Source organism: Amblyomma mixtum, chromosome 5, assembly GCF_055824585.1.
Source record: "Amblyomma mixtum isolate Tamu chromosome 5, ASM5582458v1, whole genome shotgun sequence".
Taxonomy (NCBI): Eukaryota; Metazoa; Arthropoda; class Arachnida; order Ixodida; family Ixodidae; genus Amblyomma; species Amblyomma mixtum.
Window position 1 is genome coordinate 95,383,072 of NC_143016.1, and position 9,176 is coordinate 95,392,247.

The 9,176-nt window shown below is 46.7% G+C and overlaps 1 non-coding gene across 1 annotated transcript; it reads left to right on the forward strand.

Annotated features, from left to right (window-relative positions):
• Window positions 1–8,243: 8,243 nt before the first annotated feature.
• TRNAP-CGG (transfer RNA proline (anticodon CGG)) lies at window positions 8,244–8,315 on the forward strand. The gene has a single exon. It is a non-coding gene; the product is annotated as a tRNA-Pro (tRNA).
• Window positions 8,316–9,176: the final 861 nt, after the last annotated feature.

Genomic DNA, 9,176 nt, shown 5'->3' on the forward strand with positions numbered 1-9,176 from the left:
TTTGTGGAACATTACTTTTTCGAGGAGGGCACAGACATGGAGGATAGACGAGTCTGAAGCGCTATTAGCAACAGGGATGACGGAGGGACAACAGTGCGTGTGCTATCGTCATTCCGAGTCACGCGTTTGAGCTGTACATTAAGGTCCTGTAGAATCATGGTCCCTCTTCCAAGCAATGCTGCTCAGTACTCGACAAGTCGGCAAGCCCAGCCTATCACGTAGGAAAAACGTTTGCAAGGAAGTCTTAAACTCAACTGTGTTATCAGTAGTTCATTTTTTCTATTTCTGCTGTTTCCTCCAACCCGTTTCTTACAGATGCCCTCTCCAGGGTTGCCTTGGTTCACGACAGTGGCTTGAGAAAACAGCCTTCTACCCGCGTATGTAGCTTTAAATAGTATACCACGATTGCAATATCATTCAGAGTAAACCGTGTAGGGGGAAGAAAGGATGATTTGGCTTTCGGTGCTACCTTGCTGTCATCTAGCACGCAAGCGAGGATTCGTGGCAGATTTCGCTTCGCTTTTGGCAATAGCAGACACTAGACATCGGTATTCTCTAGCTGTGCGCTGTGTTCCTTCACTAAATAGGCCTTTTTCTTTTACAAGAGCAAGAGGAACACTTCGCCTCAATAAGCCTGAGCTTCAGAATCAAAAATAGCAGGGGACAATTCAGCTCCACCTCAAGGGTAGGACGCGGTAGCGGTGATGGGTTAATTCCATATATCCATAACTGGTCATTTTAAAGATAACCTTCATAAATCCCTGGAAGCACTCATTCCTCTACTGGCGCAATGGTACCGGGGTTGACCTGTGCGACCCTGCACTGGGAGGGCAGGGGCTGCCACCGGTGGCGCTTGCGCGACCTCTCGCGGCCAATCTTTAAGTGCCACCTGCCACAGTGCGCAGTTATAATCCGGTGGGCAGGTTGTGAGGACCCTACAAGTCACGGGACCTAGGTTGGCCACATGCCTCCCAGGTTGCTTCGCTGAGGCTTTTTCATAGATTTTTCGCTCACAATCAACGATGCCAACGATGACGCCGGATTTTCTGCGACACGATCTCCTTCCTCAACGCTATTGCGTTGAAACGTGCTAGAGACGGCTAGTCAGACGCCCTAATACCATGCGTGTTGGTCACATGAAGGCGAAAGAAAAATACGCACCAAGCCGGAAATGCCAAAAAGAGACTCACAAAAAGCACAATAATTACTTTAATGCTAAAAGTACTACTGTAACGTAACTGGTGAAAAAACACATGCGTCAGAAACAGCATAGACGAAATGACCTCGAAGTAGCATAGAGTTAGTATAGCGCCACAGGCTCTTCAAGTTGGGAACGCAGAGAAGGGGAGTCCTTTTAACCCTCTAAAGTGTTTTAAGTGGTCGGGACACCCAGACTAAGCTAAAGTGACCAATCTTCGTAAACCCACTGTCTTGCAAACTTTCAAAAAGGGGACACGCAAGCGACCAGACAAGGAGTTAGCTTGCCGCTAGCGGCGCGTCAATCAGGAGGATTCTATCGCTGACACAACGTCAGTCACTGAAAGTCTGTTCCCCGCAAGTATTTGTCTTCCTAATTCAAGTGCGCGAATAGAAGGTGAAAGCTCACTTGCCTTTCAAGTCACCCTTTAAGGACAAAAAGCGGCTCGCTTATTTCGTTACGCTTGAGTGGAACTAAGTTCCATCCGGTTTCCGTATTAACCTTCGACGTTCTGTGCTGCGCGGTCCGGGCCTTGTTCTGCGCCGAGTGCCCGCTTCCGAATAATCACATTAGCCTTCAGGTGCCGCCAGGTGTCAGTACCGCTGCTCGAGAAGCAGCGCCAGAATATAGCACTCGTGATGTAATTAGTTTACGCTGCCATGGGCGTCCGGAGGGGGGGGCAAGGGGGGGGCGGCTGCACCCCCCTGGAAAATCACTCACTCGAACCGTGGGTGATGGCCGCACGCCAGGGGCGGTGGTGCGCTCAGCCAAAAGGGTAAAAGCAGCCCCGCTTCCACGCTTTGGGTCACATCTGCGAAATGCCGCGTCCGGGCGCGCGCCGTCCCGCCGTTTTCAAACCAAGCCATCGTTAGCTCTACAAAAGGGCGACTTGTTGCAGACATGCAGCGGCACCGGCTAGCATGTGTTTCGAGCCGCCTTGAGATGGGTGTCTGTTTCTTTGATCTCTAGACAGATGCGACACGGAGGCAGACAGGGCACAGGGCATCTTGTTCTCGCCTTCGTTACGCCGGCCACCGATGAACTCTTCAGGAGGGAAGGACAAATCAGCCATGTCCACCCCCGCTTTGTCGGGCTGCTCAGGGGCAAGCGGGCGATGAGTTGGCGCCGCCGCCGGATCCACGGGAGAGCGCAGTTCGGTAGAAGCGCCGCTTTCAGAATCTTCGGCAAAGGGGATTAGCTGCTTTTGTTCACGGCGACGCAGTCTCCAGAGGCGCCCCCACACCAGCGTTCCTTGCGTCTTCTTCGAAAACCGGCGCCTTTGGTCAACGCAGCCCGATGGCGCCTGCCTGGCTCGCCTGTCACCTCTGGCTGGGCCTCAAATCCCAACAGCGCCCATGTACTGTGCGATGTCAGTGCATGGTAAAGAGACCCAGGTGGTCGACGTTATCCGGAACTCTGTACTACTCCGTCCCTCATAGCCTGAGTCGTTTTGGGGCTCTGAACCCCATAAAGTTCAGATATCTGGGCGTTATATTTTCGCATAACTTAAAATGGAATGCTCACATAAATAACATATCTGGGAAAGCACTTCGCAAACTTGGTTATCTCAAACGAACCTTAAAAAATGCCACGAAGGAATGTAAATTAACTGCTTACAAATCACTAGTTCGACCCATCCTGGAGTACGCCTCAATTGTCTGGTCCCCTCATTACGCGCGCGACATTGACCGTTTAGAATCAGTTCAAAAAAAAAGCAATAAGATTCATCTTCAGCCGGTATGATCGCAAGTTTTCACCTTCTTCCCATATGCACAGTTTATCTTTACAAACATTAGAACATAGGCGCACACGTGAACGCATCATTATGCTGCACAAGATCGTTCACACATCATCTGGCATTCAGGTACCCTTCACATTTGTGTCATCAAGCGCACGTGCAACCCGACGGAACCACCCATTAAACATTGTTCCCTTCAAACCACATATAGATTGTTTTAAATTTTCTTTTTTCCCTCTAACCGTTGAAATTTGGAATGGATTGGACGGCTCACTTCGTTCATTGCCAATTGAAGATTTTGTTGTTCAGTTGCCTGACAATTTGACCCGTTGATCTGTTTTTAATATTTCTGTGTTATCTATTTCTATGCTACCCATGTTATTTGTTTTTACTCATGTATTCACCCACTCCTGCTATGTCTCTCCTCAGAGACAGCAGTATTTATAAATAAATAAATAAATAAAAACAAATTTTCCGACCGGAGTGGCGAGTGTCCATTCCCCTCGGAAGTCTCGCGCGGCGTTCCTTTCACCCCAAGAGTGCGCATTCGGGGATATTGCGGCAAGTAAGCCCTTGCACGTGTGCGCGCCTCTGTGTTCGTGCTTCGGTGTCTTTAGTGGCCGGTTGTCAACGAAGGTGAGAACAACCACGACAGCGGACGAGAAAACGACGAGCGGCGAGCAGTGTGTGTGCGGTTGCTCGACTGTGCGGATGCGCGATCAAGATGGAGCGAGGTGTTTGAAGCGGCGAGCGTGCATTTATCTTGTAAATAAGTTTTCGTTGTATATATAGTCATCTTTTGTTTTCAAAGTACGCGTTCAACCGTTTTCCCAATCAATGTGTATGATGAGTGTGCACCGAGAGCGTGTAATGAAGCACGGAAATGAATTTATCACCCGTGTAATTACGCAATTCGCCCAGAAAAATTCGAGGCGCCTACAGTTGCTGTTCAAGGAAGACTGACTGAGTGACTGTAGTTGCGTGTTTGTGAACATATTGTGCTGTGTGCTGGTCATCAATCCGGGTGAGTCGAGAACCCGTATGCAGCAAGACTGAGCACTCTTCTGCACGAAGTGACAGTACCTTTTTGCATTTTTTAGTAATTTTAATTGTTTCTCCCTTGATAAACTCCAATATATCTCTCCTAGCCACGCTTTAATTTGCTGTTTATAATTTTTCTTTCATGTGTGTATTTCCCTTCTTTTTTATTTATATATATATAAATGAATTTACTCAGCAAATAGTGCGTTTTTCCTACGAACATAGCCCCCCGCCCCTCCGGCGTCAAGAACCAATGGAGCCCCCCCCTGCAAAAAATTCTGCGGACGCCCTTGTACGCTGCGCAGAGCTTGACCTTCTCGCGGTCCCACTCGCTGGAGCGAGAGAAGTGACCGTGATTTCACGACGCCATGCGTTCCGGACCTCTCAGTAGCTGCTTTCAGTAGAAAACTTGTTGCCGCCGACTGTCGAATTTCCCGATAAGAGTAACTGCGTTAGGAAAGGCCAAAATCATTGCGCTTTGACTAGCTCAATTGTAGCTTCGTTTTATCCTCACCAAAATCTCTGAGGCGTAGTTCCATAGGAATTAATTCATTTGACTGCAAAATTTTGTGAGAATATATTGCTGACCTGAACAGTTTTGCTGTTTCGACCGAGGGTCGTTTGATTTTTCGGTTTTTTTTTTATCAAAAGGAGTTAGAATATAAGTGTTCACCTTCTTCGATGACTTTGACTGAACTATGTGGTAATTGCTTCATAAAAAACTGTAGTGTGGTATAAAATTTGATGAGCTTAACCTGCAGAACTAAGAAAGATAATGATTCCCAGGCTTATTGCCTCCATTATTTCAATCTACGGGTACCCCGACTACATGGCAAGCGCGTAAGACGGTGTGGCAAAATGATAATGTGTTAAGGACAGGCTGTGTGCGTTTCGTAGTCGCTTTTTCAACATAACAAACAAATTATACCGTGGATAATTGGGCGCTGTCGCACTAACCTGTTTCTTTTCGTATTTGACATACATGAAACTCTTTGAGCTAGAGTGTTTTCACAGCGTGTTTTTAGTCGTTTATTTTTAATGACCGGTAGCAGTCTGTTGCGGGACACCAAGGAAGCGAAATAAGTTATTCGCCTCCGCATGAGCGACACTTGTTTTTTTTTTTTTGTTCTCGCTCGACCTGGCTGACAATTCACACGCGTTTAGCAAACAAACACTGCAGATTGAACTGTATAGGTATATGGGCGATCTAATGGATGATACAGTTTCATTGAGTCTTCTTTTGTCCACGTCTCGCGCTGTTGCCTAAAAAAGTGCAGACTGACATTGGTCTCTTGCGCTTGTTGGACGGATACACAGCAGAGCGCTGTTCATGCCTTATGTTTCTACTCTAGAAAAGGTTTTCGCTGGCTAAGAAGATAGAGTAGCTGGCAATTTTAGTTTGGACAAGTGACAATCTCGGGCTACGCTTCTCAAAAGCATAGCTTGCATTCACATTAAAAAAAAAGAGAGCGAGAGAAGGCCCGGAGACATCACGTTGTACAACCCATGCAAAAGTTCTCACGCGACGTACGTGCTCCCTGACAACCTGTTAGGTCGTTACAAGAGGCGAGGGCGCATTACGCGGCAGCCTTGTTTTTGAAAGCAGAACGGCATGACTTAGAGAGCGCTGGAGGGATATTGAGTTGTGGTGGTGCGGAGAGGTTAGCGAATTGCAGTCCGCTGTTAACACTGTTTCTAGGCTAATTCGGCACTCAAAATGGACCTCTTATATGGAACATACTAACTTCTGATTCACAGAATTAAAAAGAGGCGCTTATAGGCCAGGCCGACCTGCATCTCGCTGATTACAGGTAATGGTGTATATGTCTTTTTCGCTTCGGCGAAATTCATTAAATTGACTGAAATTTCTGGAAACTCCTTTGATCCGAGAACTCGTTCATTGCTCTCAAAGATTAATGCGGAATACGGCGTCACAGATACCCAAAGTACGCTCCTAACTGACTGTTCCAAGGGCGGCATGCTGTTCGTGTAGCCCTTGTGAAACAGTTCCATGCACTGAACCGCCTGATCGTAAGCGCAGGTATGTGGGTGAACCTCTCTGTTTGCCTTTCCTAAATCCATTTGCCACGCGATCACTGCAACAAAGCCTCATGAGAGAGGCGCAGAAATTGGAGGCTGATAAATCAAGAAGTTGATGACTTCGCATCCAATACAAACCCTTATCAGTAGATGCCTTAACTTTACGAGGGTATTCAACGGTACGCGTACCTAGCCTGCTCTCTCTACAGTCCTCGTACTAGCGTAGTCATTAGGCTTTCCAGACTCGCAGGTTACAAAAGATGTACCATGAAAAAGTGTAATCTTTAGAATGGGCTCGTCCTATATAACGAGCTTGACTCAAAGACTTAGGAGCTATTCTTTTCCCGGCAATCAGGCGGGGGAGGTGTGATGGGAGGATGTAACCGGACTTCGTTTGCTTGGGACCTGCATCTTCAACGAAATGGGATCTGTCATAAAGGAGGCAATCACCAGGGGGAACAAAGTACTTTCCTCTCCTCTCCATACCACCTTTCTCCCTCTTTTATCAAGAAGGAACTGAAGGGCAGTAATATATATATATATATATATATATATATATATATATATATATATATAGCAAACAAGGAAGGGGAATGAGGGGCTCGTTGTAAATATGACAGAAGCCAACAGCCACAGAAACCAAGGGGCACAGGGGATTTTTTTTTTTATTCATTTATTTATTTTGTGGTGTTGATCAATTTAGAATATGTCATCGCTTAAAGCAGAAGAAAAAACAACCACATGCCGCCGGTGGGATCCGAACCCACGACCTCCGAATTACGCGTCCGGTGCTCTACCTCTGAGCTACGGCGACGGCTGTCAAACCTTCTGCTTTCGGGGGTATTTATGTTTAGAAGTAACCTAACCTTGAGAGTGTTCATCAGCGCCACCCACGTTCATAAGCGGCGGACGTAGAACGTCCTGAGTTACCGCAGGTGTGACGTAGAACGTCATCGAACGGAGAGGGTGGAAGCTGTGTGAGAACCCTCTTATGCTTCCTATGGCATCAAGGCTGCCAGAATCGAGGCCCTCGCTAAGCAATTAAGCAAACAAGGAAGGGGAATGAGGGGCTCGTTGTAAATATTACAGAAGCCAACAGCCACAGAAACCAAGGGGCACAGGGGATTTTTTTTTAAATTCATTTATTTATTTTGTGGTGTTGATCAATTTAGAATATGTCATCGCTTAAAGCAGAAGAAAAAACAACCACATGCCGCCGGTGGGATCCGAACCCACGACCTCCGAATTACGCGTCCGGTGCTCTACCTCTGAGCTACGGCGACGGCTGTCAAACCTTCTGCTTTCGGGGGTATTTATGTTTACAAGTAACCTAACCTTGAGAGTGTTCATAAGCGCCACCCACGTTCATAAGCGGCGGACGTAGAACGTCCTGAGTTACCGCAGGTGTGACGTAGAACGTCATCGAAAGGAGAGGGTGGAAGCTGTGTGAGAACCCTCTTATGCTTCCTATGGCATCAAGGCTGCCAGAATCGAGGCCCTCGCTAAGCAATTAAGCAAACAAGGAAGGGGAATGAGGGGCTTGTTGTAAATATGACAGAAGCCAACAGCCACAGAAACCAAGGGGCATGTGGTTGTTTTTTCTTCTGCTTTAAGCGATGACATATTCTAAATTGATCAACACCACAAAATAAATAAATGAATTTAAAAAAAATCCCCTGTGCCCCTTGGTTTCTGTGGCTGTTGGCTTCTGTCATATTTACAACGAGCCCCTTATACCCCTTCTTTGTTTACTTAATTGCTTAGCGAGGACCTCGATTCTGGCAGCCTTGATGCCATAGGAAGCATAAGAGGGTTCTCACACAGCTTCCACCCTCTCCGTTGGTTGGTTTATAGTTTATGGGGTTTAACGTCCCAAAGCGACAAAGGCTATGAGAGACGCCGTAGTGGAGGGCTCCGGGAATTTCGACCACCTGGGGTTCTTTAAAGTGCACTGACATCGCACAGTACACGGGCCTCTAGAATTTCTCCTCCAAAGAAATTCTAGCCACCGCGGCCGGGATCGAACCCGCGTCCTTTGGGTCAGCAGCCGAGCACCATAACCGCTGAACCACCGCGGCGGCGTTCGATGACGTTCTACGTCACACCTGCGGTAACTCAGGACGTTCTACGTCCGCCGCTTATGAACGTGGGTGGCGCTGATGAACACTCTCAAGGTTAGGTTACTTGTAAACATAAATACCCCCGAAAGCAGAAGGTTTGACAGCCGTCGCCGTAGCTCAGAGGTAGAGCACCGGACGCGGAATTCGGAGGTCGTGGGTTCGGATCCCACTGGCGGCATGTGGTTGTTTTTTCTTCTGCTTTAAGCGATGACATATTCTAAATTGATCAACACCACAAAATAAATAAATGAATTTAAAAAAAAAATCCCCTGTGCCCCTTGGTTTCTGTGGCTGTTGGCTTCTGTCATATATATATATATATATATATATATATATATATATATATATATATATATATATATATATATATATATATATATATATATATATATATATATATATATATATATATTTATACACACACAGGCACACACACAGAAAGCGAACGTCATGTGTGTCTTCACGAAGCGATATTGTGCGGCCGGATTCCGTTGTCATTCGTAGGACATGTATAGCTTGCTTCTAGCGCTGTGTGATCGTGTATAGACGTTGAGTACCGCTGGCGAGGTCTATCCTTGCCTTTTCTTGCGCTTGCTTTCCTCTCTTGTAAATACCTCAAAGATGGCATTGCGCATACTGGACAGTACTTCCAAGAAAGACGAAAGCTGATGACAACATTGCTGATTATTGACTCAGTTACGCATCGCATTTTGCTTGTTTTTATGGCCCTGGTTGATCGTCATTCATCAGTGTTGTGGATTTGGTAGCTAGGGTGCGGTAGTAAGTTTGATTGTGTGTCGTCTGATGGATGCGCTCATAAGTCGAGTTGATAGCGCTCTCTAAATGCATTCGTGCCACAGAATAAAAGGTACCTTCCAGCGTGGCTGTGACACCTACGTACATATTCGATAGTGTCCAAGAAAGAAACTGCAGCGAAGGAATGTCAATGCCGCAATGGTTCGGTGAACTTTGAGGTGAACGAATATTCCAGCTTCTTCGCCCTGATGCCAATTTAATCTCTTCATTTCTGGCGCTTGCT